The following is a 17453-nucleotide window of genomic DNA, read 5'->3' on the forward strand; positions in this document are numbered from 1 at the left end:
CTGGGTGCCATTTACAAACCATAAGTGCTAATGACTGCATTCCTTTTTGTGGTTGTAGGGGCTGTTGATTGGAGTACACTAAAACAAACCTGATCTCTCTAGGACATTCAGAAGTCAAGTTATAAGCCCACAAATGTGTAACTGGACTACTTCTTTAAATTGACACCAGATCCGGTGACCTTTGGGACATGGTTTGACCCCCTTAGGAAAGTGCTATCATCATGAAACGTTCAGATCAATTACAACTCAATAGATGCTACCTTCCTGTAACGTTTCAGCCTGATTGGACCTTGTTTTCACACAAATGAACCCAGAATGATGTGAAATTGTGCTTCGTGCAACATAATTCTGGGTGCCATTTAAAAACCATAAGTGCTAATGACTCCATTCCTTTTTGTGGTTGTAGGGGCTGTTGATTGGAGTACACTAAAACAAACCTGATCTCTCTAGGACATTCAGAAGTCAAGTTATAAGCCCACAAATGTGTAACTGGACTACTTCATTAAATTGACACCAGATCCGGTGACCTTTGGGACATGGTTTGACCCCCTTAGGAAAGTGTTATCATCACGAAACGTTCAGATCACTTACAACTCAATAGATTCTACCTTCCTGCAACGTTTCAGCCTGATTGGATTTTGTTTTCACACAAATGAACCCAGAATGATGTGAAATTGTGCTTCGTGCAACATAATTCTGGGTGCCATTTAAAAACCATAAGTGCTAATGACTCCATTCCTTTTTGGGGTAATGGGGGCTGTTAATTGGAGTACTCTAAAACAAACCTGACCTCTCTAGGATATTCAGAAGCCAAGTTATAAGCCCACAAAGGTGTAACTGGACTACTTCTTTAAAGTGACACCAGGCCCGGTGACCTTTGGGACATGGTTTGACCCCCTATAGGAATGTGCGATCATCTTGAAACGTTCAGATCACTTACAACTCAATAGATTCTACCATCTTGTAACGTTTCAGCCTTATTGGACCTTGTTTTCACACAAATGGACCCAGAATGATGTGAAATTGTGCTTCGTGCAACATAATTCTGGGTGCCATTTACAAACCATAAGTGCTAATGAGTCCATTCCTTTTTGTGGTCGTAGGGGCTGTTGATTGGAGTACATTAAAACAAACCTGATCTCTCTAGGACATTCAGAAGCCAAGTTATAAGCCCACAAATGTGTAACTGGACTACTTCTTTAAATTGACACCAGATCCGGTGACCTTTGGGACATGGTTTGACCCCCTTACGAAAGTGCTATCATCATGAAACGTTCAGATCCCTTACAACTCAATAGATTCTACCTTCCTGTAACGTTTCAGCCTGATTGGACCTTGTTTTCACACAAATGAACCAAGAATGATGTGAAATTGTGCTTCGTGCAACATAATTCTGGGTGCCATTTAAAAACCATAAGTGCTAATGACTCCATTCCTTTTTGTGGTTGCAGGGGCTGTTAATTGGAGTATACTAAAACAAACATGATCTCTCTAGGACATTCAGAAGCCAAGTTATAAGCCCACAAATGTGTAACTGGACTACTTCTTTAAATTGACACCAGATCTGGTGACCTTTGGGACATTGTTTGACCCCCTTAGGAAAGTGCTATCATCATGAAACGTTCAGATCACTTACAACTCAATAGATTCTACCTTCCTGCAACGTTTCAGCCTGATTGGACCTTGTTTTCACACAAATGAACCCAGAATGATGTGAAATTGTGCTTCGTGCAACATAATTCTGGGTGCCATTTAAAAACCAAAAGTGCTAATGACTCTATTCCTTTTTGGGGTAATGGGTGCTGTTAATTGGAGTACTCTAAAACAAACCTGACCTCTCTAGGATATTCAGAAGCCAAGTTATAAGCCCAAAAAGGTGTAACTGGACTACTTCTTTAAAGTGACACCAGGCCCGGTGACCTTTGGGACATGGTTTGACCCCCTATAGGAATGTGCAATCATCTTGAAACGTTCAGATCACTTACAACTCAATAGATTCTACCTTCTTGTAACGTTTCAGCCTGATTGGACCTTGTTTTCACACAAATGGACCCAGAATGATGTGAAAGTGTGCTTCGTGCAACATAATTCTGGGTGCCATTTACAAACCATAAGTGCTAATGACTCCATTCCTTTTTGTGGTCGTAGGGGCTTTTGATTGGAGTACATTAAAACAAACCTGATCTCTCTAGCACATTCAGAAGCCAAGTTATAAGCCCACAAATGTGTAACTGGACTACTTCTTTAAATTGACACCAGATCCGGTGACGTTTGGGACATGGTTTGACCCCCTTAGGAAAGTGCTATCATCATGAAACATTCAGATCACTTACAACTCAATACATTCTACCTTCCTGTAACGTTTGAGCCTGATTGGACCTTGTTTTCATACAAAAGAACCCAGAATGATGTGAAATTGTGCTTCGTGCACCATAATTCTGGGTGCCATTTAAAAACCATCAGTGCTAATGACTCCATTCCTTTTTGTGGTTGTAGGGGCTGTTGATTGGAGTACACTAAAACAAACCTGATCTCTCTAGGACATTCAGAAGCCAAGTTATAAGCCCACAAATGTGTAACTGGACTACTTCTTTAAATTGACACCAGATCCGGTGACCTTTGGGACATGGTTTGACCCCCTTAGGAAAGTGCTATCATCATGAAACGTTCAGATCACTTACAACTCAATAGATTCTACCTTCCTGTAACGTTTCAGCCTGATTAGACCTTGTTTTCACACAAATGGACCCAGAATGATGTGAAATTGTGCTTCGTGCAACATAATTCTGGGTGCCATTTACAAACCATAAGTGCTAATGACTCCATTCCTTTTTGTGGTTGTAGGGGCTGTTGATTGGAGTACATTAAACAAACCTGATCTCTCTAGGACATTCAGAAGCCAAGTTATAAGCCCACAAATGTGTAACTGGACTACTTCTTTAAATTGACACCAGATCCGGTGACCATTGGGACATGGTTTGACCCCCTTAGGAAAGTGCTATCATCATGGAACGTTCAGATCACTTACAACTCAATAGATTCTACCTTACTGTAACGTTTCAGCCTGATTGGACCTTGTTTTCACACAAATGAACCCAGAATGATGTGAAATTGAGCTTCGTGCAACATAATTCTGGGTGCCATTTACAAACCATAAGTGCTAATGACTCCATTCCTTTTTGTGGTTGTAGGGGCTGTTGATTGGAGTACACTAAAACAAACCTGATCTCTCTAGGACATTCAGAAGCCAAGTTATAAGCCCACAAATGTGTAACTGGACTACTTCTTTAAATTGACACCAGATCCGGTGACCTTTGGGACATGGTTTGACCCCCTTAGGAAAGTGCTATCATCATGAAACATTCAGATCACTTACAACTCAATACATTCTACCTTCCTGTAACGTTTCAGCCTGATTGGACCTTGTTTTCACACAAATGAACCCAGAATGATGTGAAATTGTGCTTCGTGCAACATAATTCTGGGTGCCATTTAAAAACCATAAGTGCTAATGACTCCATTCCTTTTTGTGGTTGTAGGGGCTGTTGATTGGAGTATACTAAAACAAACCTGATCTCTCTAGGACATTCAGAAGCCAAGTTATAAGCCCACAAATGTGTAACTGGACTACTTCTTTAAATTGACACCAGATCCGGTGACCTTTGGGACATGGTTTTACCCCCTTAGGAAAGTGCGATCATCTTGAAATGTTCAGATCACTTACAACTCAATAGATTCTACCTTCTTGTAACGTTTCAGCCTGATTGGACCTTGTTTTCACACAAATGGACCCAGAATGATGTGAATTGTGCTTCGTGCAACATAATTCTGGGTGCCATTTACAAACCATAACTGCTAATGACTCCATTCCTTTTTGTGGTTGTAGGAGCTGTTGATTGGAGTATACTAAAACAAACCTGATCTCTCTAGGACATTCAGAAGCCAAGTTATAAGCCCACAAATGTGTAACTGGACTACTTCTTTAAATTGACACCAGATCCGGTGACCTTTGGGACATGGTTTGACCCCCTATAGGAAAGTGCGATCATCTTGAAACGTTCAGATCACTTACAACTCAATAGATTCTACCTTCTTGTAACGTTTCAGCCTGATTGGACCTTGTTTTCACACGAATGGACCCAGAATGATGTGAAATTGTGCTTTGTGCAACATAATTCTGGGTGCCATTTACAAACCATAACTGCTAATGACTCCATTCCTTTTTGTGGTTGTAGGAGGCTGTTGATTGGAGTACACTAAAACAAACCTGATCTCTCTAGGACATTCAGAAGCCAAGTTATAAGCCCACAAATGTGTAACTGGACTACTTCTTTAAATTGACACCAGATCCGGTGACCTTTGGGACATGGTTTGACCCCCTTAGGAAAGTGCTATCATAATGAAACGTTCAGATCACTTACAACTCAATAGATTCTACCTTCCTGTAACGTTTCAGCCTGATTGGACCTTGTTTTCACACAAATGGACCCAGAATGATGTGAAATTGTGCTTCGTGCAACATAATTCTGGGTGCCATTTAAAAACCATAAGTGCTAATGACTCCATTCCTTTTTGGGGTAATGGGGGCTGTTAATTTGAGTACTCTAAAACAAACCTGACTTCTCTAGGTCATTCAGAAGCCAAGTTATAAGCCCACAAAGGTGTAACTGGACTACTTCTTTAAAGTGGCACCAGGCCCGGTGACCTTTGGGACATGGTTTGACCCCCTATAGGAATGTGCGATCATCTTGAAACGTTCAGATCACTTACAACTCAATAGATTCTACCTTCCTGTAACGTTTCAGCCTGATTGGACCTTGTTTTCACACAAATGGACCCAGAATGATGTGAAATTGTGCTTCGTGCAACATAATTCTGGGTGCCATTTACAAACCATAAGTGCTAATGACTCCATTCCTTTTTGTGGTTGTAGGGGCTGTTGATTGGAGTAGATTAAACAAACCTGATCTCTCTAGGACATTCAGAAGCCAAGTTATAAGCCCACAAATGTGTAACTGGACTACTTCTTTAAATTGACACCAGATCCGGTGACCTTTGGGACATGGCTTGACCCCCTTAGGAAAGTGTTATCATCACGAAACGTTCAGATCACTTACAACTCAATAGATTCTACCTTCCTGCAACGTTTCAGCCTGATTGGATTTTGTTTTCACACAAATGAACCCAGAATGATGTGAAATTGTGCTTCGTGCAACATAATTCTGGGTGCCATTTAAAAACCATAAGTGCTAATGACTCCATTCCTTTTTGGGGTAATGGGGGCTGTTAATTGGAGTACTCTAAAACAAACCTGACCTCTCTAGGATATTCAGAAGCCAAGTTATAAGCCCACAAAGGTGTAACTGGACTACTTCTTTAAAGTGACACCAGGCCCGGTGACCTTTGGGACATGGTTTGACCCCCTATAGGAATGTGCGATCATCTTGAAACGTTCAGATCACTTACAACTCAATAGATTCTACCTTCTTGTAACGTTTCAGCCTTATTGGACCTTGTTTTCACACAAATGGACCCAGAATGATGTGAAATTGTGCTTCGTGCAACATAATTCTGGGTGCCATTTACAAACCATAAGTGCTAATGACTCCATTCCTTTTTGTGGTCGTAGGGGCTGTTGATTGGAGTACATTAAAACAAACCTGATCTCTCTAGGACATTCAGAAGCCAAGTTATAAGCCCACAAATGTGTAACTGGACTACTTCTTTAAATTGACACCAGATCCGGTGACCTTTGGGACATGGTTTGACCCCCTTACGAAAGTGCTATCATCATGAAACGTTCAGATCCCTTACAACTCAATAGATTCTACCTTCCTGTAACGTTTCAGCCTGATTGGACCTTGTTTTCACACAAATGAACCAAGAATGATGTGAAATTGTGCTTCGTGCAACATAATTCTGGGTGCCATTTAAAAACCATAAGTGCTAATGACTCCATTCCTTTTTGTGGTTGCAGGGGCTGTTAATTGGAGTATACTAAAACAAACATGATCTCTCTAGGACATTCAGAAGCCAAGTTATAAGCCCACAAATGTGTAACTGGACTACTTCTTTAAATTGACACCAGATCTGGTGACCTTTGGGACATTGTTTGACCCCCTTAGGAAAGTGCTATCATCATGAAACGTTCAGATCACTTACAACTCAATAGATTCTACCTTCCTGCAACGTTTCAGCCTGATTGGACCTTGTTTTCACACAAATGAACCCAGAATGATGTGAAATTGTGCTTCGTGCAACATAATTCTGGGTGCCATTTAAAAACCAAAAGTGCTAATGACTCTATTCCTTTTTGGGGTAATGGGTGCTGTTAATTGGAGTACTCTAAAACAAACCTGACCTCTCTAGGATATTCAGAAGCCAAGTTATAAGCCCAAAAAGGTGTAACTGGACTACTTCTTTAAAGTGACACCAGGCCCGGTGACCTTTGGGACATGGTTTGACCCCCTATAGGAATGTGCAATCATCTTGAAACGTTCAGATCACTTACAACTCAATAGATTCTACCTTCTTGTAACGTTTCAGCCTGATTGGACCTTGTTTTCACACAAATGGACCCAGAATGATGTGAAAGTGTGCTTCGTGCAACATAATTCTGGGTGCCATTTACAAACCATAAGTGCTAATGACTCCATTCCTTTTTGTGGTCGTAGGGGCTTTTGATTGGAGTACATTAAAACAAACCTGATCTCTCTAGCACATTCAGAAGCCAAGTTATAAGCCCACAAATGTGTAACTGGACTACTTCTTTAAATTGACACCAGATCCGGTGACGTTTGGGACATGGTTTGACCCCCTTAGGAAAGTGCTATCATCATGAAACATTCAGATCACTTACAACTCAATACATTCTACCTTCCTGTAACGTTTGAGCCTGATTGGACCTTGTTTTCATACAAAAGAACCCAGAATGATGTGAAATTGTGCTTCGTGCACCATAATTCTGGGTGCCATTTAAAAACCATCAGTGCTAATGACTCCATTCCTTTTTGTGGTTGTAGGGGCTGTTGATTGGAGTACACTAAAACAAACCTGATCTCTCTAGGACATTCAGAAGCCAAGTTATAAGCCCACAAATGTGTAACTGGACTACTTCTTTAAATTGACACCAGATCCGGTGACCTTTGGGACATGGTTTGACCCCCTTAGGAAAGTGCTATCATCATGAAACGTTCAGATCACTTACAACTCAATAGATTCTACCTTCCTGCAACGTTTCAGCCTTATTGGACCTTGTTTTCACACAAATGAACCCAGAATGATGTGAAATTGTGCTTCGTGCAACATAATTCTGGGCGCCATTTACAAACCATAAGTGCTAATGACTCCATTCCTTTTTGTGGTCGTAGGGGCTGTTGATTGGAGTACATTAAAACAAACCTGATCTCTCTAGGACATTCAGAAGCCAAGTTATAAGCCCACAAATGTGTAACTGGACTACTTCTTTAAATTGACACCAGATCCGGTGACCTTTGGGACATGGTTTGACCCCCTTAAAAAAGTGCGATCATCTTGAAACATTCAGATCACTTACAACTCAATAGATTCTACCTTCTTGTAACGTTTCAGCCTGATTGGACCTTGTTTTCACACAAATTGACCCAGAATGATGTGAAATTGTGCTTCGTGCAACCCATTTAAAAACCATAAGTGCTACTGACTCCATTCCTTTTTGTGGTTGTAGGGGCTGTTGATTGGAGTACACTAAAACAAACCTGATCTCTCTAGGACATTCAGAAGCCAAGTTACAAGCCCACAAATGTGTAACTGGACTACTTCTTTAAATTGACACCAGATCTGGTGACCTTTGGGACATGGTTTGACCCCCTTAGGAATGTGCGATCATCATGACACGTTCAGATCTCTTACAACTCAATAGATTCTACCTTCCTGTAACGTTTCAGCCTGATTGGTCCTTGTTTTCACACAAATGAACCCAGAATGATGTGAAATTGTGCTTCGTGCAACATAATTCTGGGTGCCATTTAAAAACCATAAGTGCTAATGACTCCATTCCTTTTTGGGGTAATGGGGGCTGTTAATTGGAGTACTCTAAACCAAACCTGACCTCTCTAGGATATTCAGAAGCCAAGTTATAAGCCCACAAATGTGTAACTGGACTATTTCTTTAAAGTGACACCAGGCCCGGTGACCTTTGGGACATGGTTTGACCCCCTATAGGAATGTGCGATCATCATGAAACGTTCAGATCACTTACAACTCAATAGATTCTACCTTCTTGTAACGTTTCAGCCTGATCGGACCTTGTTTTCACCCAAATGGACCCAGAATTAAGTGAAATTGTGCTTCGTGCAACATAATTATGGGTGCCATTTACAAACCATAAGTGCTAATGACTGCATTCCTTTTTGTGGTTGTAGGGGCTGTTGATTGGAGTACACTAAAATAAACCTGATCTCTCTAGGACATTCAGAAGTCAAGTTATAAGCCCACAAATGTGTAACTGGACTACTTCTTTAAATTGACACCAGATCCGGTGACCTTTGGGACATGGTTTGACCCCCTTAGGAAAGTGCTATCATCATGAAACGTTCAGATCACTTACAACTCAATAGATGCTACCTTCCTGTAACGTTTCAGCCTGATTGGACCTTGTTTTCACACAAATGAACCCAGAATGATGTGAAATTGTGCTTCGTGCAACATAATTCTGGGTGCCATTTAAAAACCATAAGTGCTAATGACTCCATTCCTTTTTGTGGTTGTAGGGGCTGTTGATTGGAGTATACTAAAACAAACCTGATCTCTCTAGGACATTCAGAAGCCAAGTTATAAGCCCACAAATGTGTAACTGGACTACTTCTTTAAATTGACACCAGATCCGGTGACCTTTGGGACATGGTTTGACCCCCTTAAGAAAGTGCTATCATCATGAAACGTTCAGATCACTTACAACTCAATAGATTCTACCTTCCTGCAACGTTTCAGCCTGATTGGACCTTGTTTTCACACAAATGAACCCAGAATGATGTGAAATTGTGCTTCGTGCAACATAATTCTGGGTGCCATTTAAAAACCATAAGTGCTAATGACTCCATTCCTTTTTGGGGTAATGGGGGCTGTTAATTGGAGTATACTAAAACAAACCTGACCTCTCAAGGATATTCAGAAGCCAAGTTATAAGCCCAAAAAGGTGTAACTGGACTACTTCTTTAAAGTGACACCAGGCCCGGTGACCTTTGGGACATGGTTTGACCCCCTTAGGAAAGTGCTATCATCATGAAACGTTCAGATCACTTACAACTCAATAGATTCTACCTTCCTGCAACGTTTCAGCCTGATTGGACCTTGTTTTCACACAAATGGACCCAGAATGATGTGAAATTGTGCTTCGTGCAACATAATTCTGGGTGCCATTTACAAACCATAAGTGCTCATGACTCCATTCCTTTTTGTGGTCGTAGGGGCTTTTGATTGGAGTACATTAAAACAAACCTTATCTATCTAGGACATTCAGAAGCCAAGTTATAAGCCCACAAATGTGTAACTGGACTACTTCTTTAAATTGACACCAGATCCGGTGACCTTTGGGACATGGTTTGACCCCCTTAAAAAAGTGCGATCATCTTGAAACATTCAGATCAATTACAACTCAATAGATGCTACCTTCCTGTAACGTTTCAGCCTGATTGGACCTTGTTTTCACACAAATGAACCCATAATGATGTGAAATTGTGCTTCGTGCAACATAATTCTGGGTGCCATTTAAAAACCATAAGTTCTAATGACTCCATTCCTTTTTGGGGTAATGGGGGCTGTTAATTGGAGTACTCTAAAACAAACCTGACCTCTCTAGGATATTCAGAAGCCAAGTTATAAGCCCACAAATGTGTAACTGGACTACTTCTTTAAAGTGACACCAGGCCCGGTGACCCTTGGGACATGGTTTGACCCCCTATAGGAATGTGTGGTCATCATGAAACGTTCAGATCACTTACAACTCAATAGATTCTACCTTCTTGTAACATTTCAGCCTGATTGGACCTTGTTTTCACACAAATGGACCCAGAATGATGTGAAATTGTGCTTCGTGCAACATAATTCTGGGTGCCATTTTCAAACCATAAGTGCTAATGACTCCATTCCTTTTTGTGGTTGTAGGGGCTGTTGATTTGAATACAGTAAAACAAACCTGATCTCTCTAGGACATTCAGAAGCCAAGTTATAAGCCCACAAATGTGTAACTGGACTACTTCTTCAAAGTGACACCAGGCCCTGTGACCTTTGGGACATGGTTTTACCCCCTATAGGAATGTGCGATCATCATGAAACGTTCAGATCACTTAAACCTCAATAGATTCTACCTTCTTGTAACGTTTCAGCCTGATTGGACCTTTTTTTCACACAAATGGACCCAGAATGATGTGAAATTGTGCTTCGTGCAACATAATTCGGGGTGCCATTTACAAACCATAAGTGCTAATGACTCCATTCCTTTTTGTGGTTGTAGGGGCGTTTGATTGGAGTACACTAAAACAAACCTGACCTCTCTAGGACATTCAGAAGCCAAGTTATAAGCCCACAAAGGTGTAACTGGACTACCAGGCCCGGTGACCTTTGGGACATGGTTTGACCCCCTATAGGAATGTGTGATCATCATGAAATGTTCAGATCACTTACAACTCAATAGATTCTTCCTTCCTGTAGCGTTTCAGCCTGATTGGACCTTGTTTTCACACAAATGAACGCAGAATGATGTGAAATTGTGCTTCGTGCAACGTAATTCTGGGTGCCATTTAAAAACCATAAGTGCTAATGACTCCATTCCTTTTTGTGGTTGTAGGGGCTGTTGATTGGAGTACACTAAAACAAACCGGACCTCTCTAGGACATTCAGAAGCCAAGTTATAAGCCCACAAAGGTGTAACTGGACTACTTTTTTAAAGTGACACCAGGCCTGGTGACCTTTGGGACATGGTTTGACCCCCTATAGGAATGTGTGATCATCATGAAACGTTCAGATCACTTACAACTCAATAGATTCTACCTTCTTGTAACGTTTCAGCCTGATTGGACCTTGTTTTCACACAAATGGACCCAGAATGATGTGAAATTGTGCTTCGTGCAACATAATTCTGGGTGCCATTTACAAACCATAAGAGCTAATGACTCCATTCCTTTTGGTGGTTGTAGAGGCAGTTGATTGGAGTACACTAAAACAAACCTGATCTCTCTAGGACATTCAGAAGCCAAGTTATAAGCCCACAAATGTGTAACTGGACTACTTCTTTAAATTGACACCAGATCCGGTGACCTTTGGGACATGGGTTTGACCCCCTTAGGAATGTGCGATCATCATGAAATGTTCAGATCACTTACAACTCAATAGATTCTACCTTCCTGTAACGTTTCAGCCTGATTGGACCTTGTTTTCACACAAATGAACCCAGAATGATGTGAAATTGTGCTTCGTGCAACATAATTCTGGGTGCCATTTAAAAACCATAAGTGCTAATGACTCCATTCCTTTTTGTGGTTGTAGGGGCTGTTGATTGGAGTACACTAAAGCAAACCTGATCTCTCTAGGACATTCAGAAGCAAAGTTATAAGCCCACAAATGTGTAACTGGACTACTTCTTTAAATTGACACCAGATCCGGTGACCTTTGGGACATGGTTTGACCCCCTTAGGAAAGTGCTATCATCATGAAACGTTCAGATCACTTACAACTCAATAGATTCTACCTTCCTGCAACGTTTCAGCCTGATTGGACCTTGTTTTCACACAAATGAACCCAGAATGATGTGAAATTGTGCTTCGTGCAACATAATTCTGGGTGCCATTTACAAACCATAAGTGCTAATGACTCCATTCCTTTTTATGGTCGTAGGGGCTGTTGATTGGAGTACATTAAAACAAACCTGATCTCTCTAGGACATTCAGAAGCCAAGTTATAAGCCCACAAATGTGTAACTGGACTACTTCTTTAAATTAACACCAGATCTGGTGACCTTTGGGACATGGTTTGACCCCCTTAAAAAAGTGCGATCATCTTGAAACATTCAGATCACTTACAGCTCAATAGATTCTACCTTCTTGTAAAGTTTCAGCCTGATTGGACCTTGTTTTCACACAAATGGACCCAGAATGATGTGAAATTGTGCTTCGTGCAACATAATTCTGGGTGCCATTTAAAAACCATAAGTGCTAATGACTCCATTCCTTTTTGTGGTTGTAGGGGCTGTTGATTGGAGTACACTAAAACAAACCTGATCTTTCTAGGACATTCAGAAGCCAAGTTATAAGCCCACAAATGTGTAACTGGACTACTTCTTTAAATTGACACCAGATCTGGTGACCTTTGGGACATGGTTTGACCCCCTTAGGAATGTGCGATCATCATGAAACATTCAGATCACTTACAACTCAATAGATTCTACCTTCCTGTAACGTTTCAGCCTGATTGGACCTTGTTTTCACACAAATGAACCCAGAATGATGTGAAATTGTGCTTCGTGCAACATAATTCTGGGTGCCATTTAAAAACCATAAGTGCTAATGACTCCATTCCTTTTTGGGGTAATGGGGGCTGTTAATTTGAGTACTCTAAACCAAACCTGACCTCTCTAGGATATTCAGAAGCCAAGTTATAAGCCCACAAATGTGTAACTGGACTATTTCTTTAAAGTGACACCAGGCCCGGTGACCTTTGGGACATGGTTTGACCCCCTATAGGAATGTGCGATCATCATGAAACGTTCAGATCACTTACAACTCAATAGATTCTACCTTCTTGTAACGTTTCAGCCTGATCGGACCTTGTTTTCACACAAATGGACCCAGAATTATGTGAAATTGTGCTTCGTGCAACATAATTCTGGGTGCCATTTACAAACCATAAGTGCTAATGACTGCATTGTTTTTTGTGGTTGTAGGGGCTGTTGATTGGAGTACACTAAAACAAACCTGATCTCTCTAGGACATTCAGAAGCCAAGTTATAAGCCCACAAATGTGTAACTGGACTACTTCTTTAAATTGACACCAGATCCGGTGACCTTTGGGACATGGTTTGACCCCCTTAGGAAAGTGCTATCATCATGGAACGTTCAGATCACTTACAACTCAATAGATTCTACCATCCTGTAACGTTTCAGCCTGATTGGACCTTGTTTTCACACAAATGAACCCAGAATGATGTGAAATTGTGCTTCGTGCAACATAATTCTGGGTGCCATTTACAAACCATAAGTGCTAATGACTCCATTCCTTTTTATGGTCGTAGGGGCTGTTGATTGGAGTACATTAAAACAAACCTGATCTCTCTAGGACATTCAGAAGCCAAGTTATAAGCCCACAAAGGTGTAACTGGACTACTTCTTTAAAGTGACACCAGGCCCGGTGACCTTTGGGACATGGTTTGACCCCCTATAGGAATGTGTGATCATCATGAAACGTTCAGATCACTTACAACTCAATAGATTCTACCTTCTTGTAACGTTTCAGCCTGATTGGACCTTGTTTTCACACAAATGGACCCAGAATGATGTGAAATTGTGCTTCGTGCAACATAATTCTGGGTGCCATTTACAAACCATAAGAGCTAATGTGTCCATTCCTTTTGGTGGTTGTAGGGGCAGTTGATTGGAGTACACTAAAACAAACCTGATCTCTCTAGGACATTCAGAAGCCAAGTTATAAGCCCACAAATGTGTAACTATACTACTTATTTAAAGTGACACCAGGCCCTGTGACCTTTGGGACATGGTTTTACCCCCTATAGGAATGTGCTATCATCATGAAACTTTCAGATCACTTACAACTCAATAGATTCTACCTTCTTGTAACGTTTCAGCTTGATTGGACCTTGTTTTCACACAAATGGACCCAGAACGATGTGAAATTGTGCTTCGTGCAACATAATTCTGGGTGCCATTTACAAACCATAAGTGCTAATGACTCCATTCCTTTTTGTGGTTGTAGGGGCTGTTTATTGGAGTACACTAAAACAAACCTGATCTCTCTAGGACATTCAGAAGCCAAGTTATAAGCCCACAAATGTGTAACTGGACTACTTCTTTAAAGTGACACCAGGCCTGGTGACCTTTGGGACATGGTTTTACCCCCTATAGGAATGTGCGATCATCATGAAACGTTCAGATCACTTACAACTCAATAGATTCTACCTTCTTGCAACTTTCAGCCTGATTGGACCTTGTTTTCACACAAATGAACCCAGAATGATGTGAAATTGTGCTTCGTGCAACATAATTCTGGGTGCCATTTACAAACCGTAAGTCTAATGACTCCTTTCCTTTTTGTGGTTGTAGGGGCTGTTAATTGGAGTACATTAAAACAAACCTGATCTCTCTAGGACATTCAGAAGCCAAGTTATAAGCCCACAAAGGTGTAACTGGACTACTTCTTTAAAGTGACACCAGGCCCGGTTACCTTTGGGACATGGTTTGACCCCCTATAGGAATGTGCGATCATCATGAAACGTTCAGATCACTTACAACTCAATAGATTCTACCTTCTTGTATTGTTTCAGCCTGATTGGACCTTGTTTTCACACAAATGGACCCAGAATGATGTGAAATTGTGCTTCGTGCAACATAATTCTGGGTGCCATTTACAAACCATAAGTGCTAATGACTCCTTTCCTTTTTGTGGTTTTAGGGGCTGTTGATTGGAGTACACTAAAACAAACCTGATCTCTCTAGGACATTCAGAAGCCAAGTTATAAGCCCACAAATGTGTAACTGGACTACTTCTTTAAAGTGACACCAGGCCCGGTGACCTTTGGGACATGGTTTGACCCCCTATAGGAATGTGTGATCATCATGAAACGTTCAGATCACTTACAACTCAATAGATTCTACCTTCTTGTAACGTTTCAGCCTGATTGGACCTTGTTTTCACACAAATGGACCCAGAATGATGTGAAATTGTGCTTCGTGCAACATAATTCTGGGTGCCATTTACAAACCATAAGAGCTAATGTGTCCATTCCTTTTGGTGGTTGTAGGGGCAGTTGATTGGAGTACACTAAAACAAACCTGATCTCTCTAGGACATTCAGAAGCCAAGTTATAAGCCCACAAATGTGTAACTATACTACTTATTTAAAGTGACACCAGGCCCTGTGACCTTTGGGACATGGTTTTACCCCCTATAGGAATGTGCTATCATCATGAAACTTTCAGATCACTTACAACTCAATAGATTCTACCTTCTTGTAACGTTTCAGCCTGATTGGACCTTGTTTTCACACAAATGGACCCAGAATGTTGTGAAATTGTGCTCGTGCAACATAATTCTGGGTGCCATTTACAAACCATAAGTGCTAATGACTCCATTCATTTTTGTGGTTGTAGGGGCTGTTGATTGGTGTACACTAAAACAAACCTGATCTCTCTAGGACATTCAGAAGCCAAGTTATAAGCCCACAAATGTGTAACAAGACTACTTCTTTAAATTGACACCAGATCCGGTGACCTTTGGGACATGGTTTGACCCCCTTAGGAAAGTGCTATCATCATGAAACGTTCAGATCACTTACAACTCAATAGATTCTACCTTCCTGTAACGTTTCAGCCTGATTGGACCTTGTTTTCACACAAATGAACCCAGAATGATGTGAAATTGTGCTTTGTGCAACATAATTCTGGGTGCCATTTAAAAACCATAAGTTCTAATGACTCCATTCCTTTTTGGGGTAATGGGGGCTGTTAATTGGAGTACTCTAAAACAAACCTGACCTCTCTAGGATATTCAGAAGCCAAGTTATAAGCCCACAAATGTGTAACTGGACTACTTCTTTAAAGTGACTCCAGGCCCGGTGACCTTTGGGACATGGTTTGACCCCCTATAGGAATGTGCGATCATCATGAAACGTTCAGATCACTTACAACTCAATAGATTCTACCTTCTTGTAACGTTTCACTCTGATTGGACCTTGTTTTCACACAAATGGACCCAGAATGATGTGAAATTGTGCTTCGTGCAATATAATTCTGGGTGCCATTTAAAAACCATAAGTGCTAATGACTCCATTCCTTTTTTTGGTTGTAGGGGCTGTTGATTGGAGTACACTAAAACAAACCTGACCTCTCTAGGACATTAAGAAGCCAAGTTATAAGCCCACAAAGGTGTAACTGGACTACTTCTTTAAAGTGACACCAGGCCCGGTGACCTTTGGGACATGGTTTGACCCCCTATAGGAATGTGTGATCATCATGAAACGTTCAGATCACTTACAACTCAATAGATTCTACCTTCTTGTAACGTTTCAGCCTGATTGGACCTTGTTTTCACACAAATGGACCCAGAATGATGTGAAATTGTGCTTCGTGCAACATAATTCTGGGTGCCATTTACAAACCATAAGAGCTAATTACTCCATTCCTTTTGGTGGTTGTAGGGGCAGTTGATTGGAGTACACTAAAACAAACCTGATCTCTCTAGGACATTCAGAAGCCAAGTTATAAGCCCACAAATGTGTAACTATACTACTTATTTAAAGTGACACCAGGCCCTGTGACCTTTGGGACATGGTTTTACCCCCTATAGGAATGTGCTATCATCATGAAACTTTCAGATCACTTACAACTCAATAGATTCTACCTTCTTGTAACGTTTCAGCTTGATTGGACCTTGTTTTCACACAAATGGACCCAGAACGATGTGAAATTGTGCTTCGTGCAACATAATTCTGGGTGCCATTTACAAACAATAAGTGCTAATGACTCCATTCCTTTTTGTGGTTGTAGGGGCTGTTTATTGGAGTTCACTAAAACAAACCTGATCTCTCTAGGACATTCAGAAGCCAAGTTATAAGCCCACAAATGTGTAACTGGACTACTTCTTTAAAGTGACACCAGGCCTGGTGACCTTTGGGACATGGTTTTACCCCCTATAGGAATGTGCGATCATCATGAAACATTCAGATCACTTACAACTCAATAGATTCTACCTTCTTGCAACTTTCAGCCTGATTGGACCTTGTTTTCACACAAATGGACCAAGAATGATGTGAAATTGTTTTTCGTGCAACATAATTCTGGGTGCCATTTACAAACCATAAGTGCTAATGACTCCTTTCCTTTTTGTGGTTGTAGGGGCTGTCGATTGGAGTACATTAAAACAAACGTGATCTCTCTAGGACATTCAGAAGCCAAGTTATAAGCCCACAAAGGTGTAACTGGACTACTTCTTTAAAGTGACACCAGGCCCGGTGACCTTTGGGACATGGTTTGACCCCCTTAGGAAAGTGCTATCATCATGAAACGTTCAGATCACTTACAACTCAATAGATTCTACCTTCCTGTAGCGTTTCAGCCTGATTGGACCTTGTTTTCACACAAATGAACGCAGAATGATGTGAAATTGTGCTTCGTGCAACATAATTCTGGGTGCCATTTAAAAACCATAAGTGCTAATGACTCCATTCCTTTTTGTGGTTGTAGGGGCTGT

Source organism: Nothobranchius furzeri, chromosome 10, assembly GCF_043380555.1.
Source record: "Nothobranchius furzeri strain GRZ-AD chromosome 10, NfurGRZ-RIMD1, whole genome shotgun sequence".
Lineage (NCBI taxonomy): Eukaryota > Metazoa > Chordata > Actinopteri > Cyprinodontiformes > Nothobranchiidae > Nothobranchius > Nothobranchius furzeri.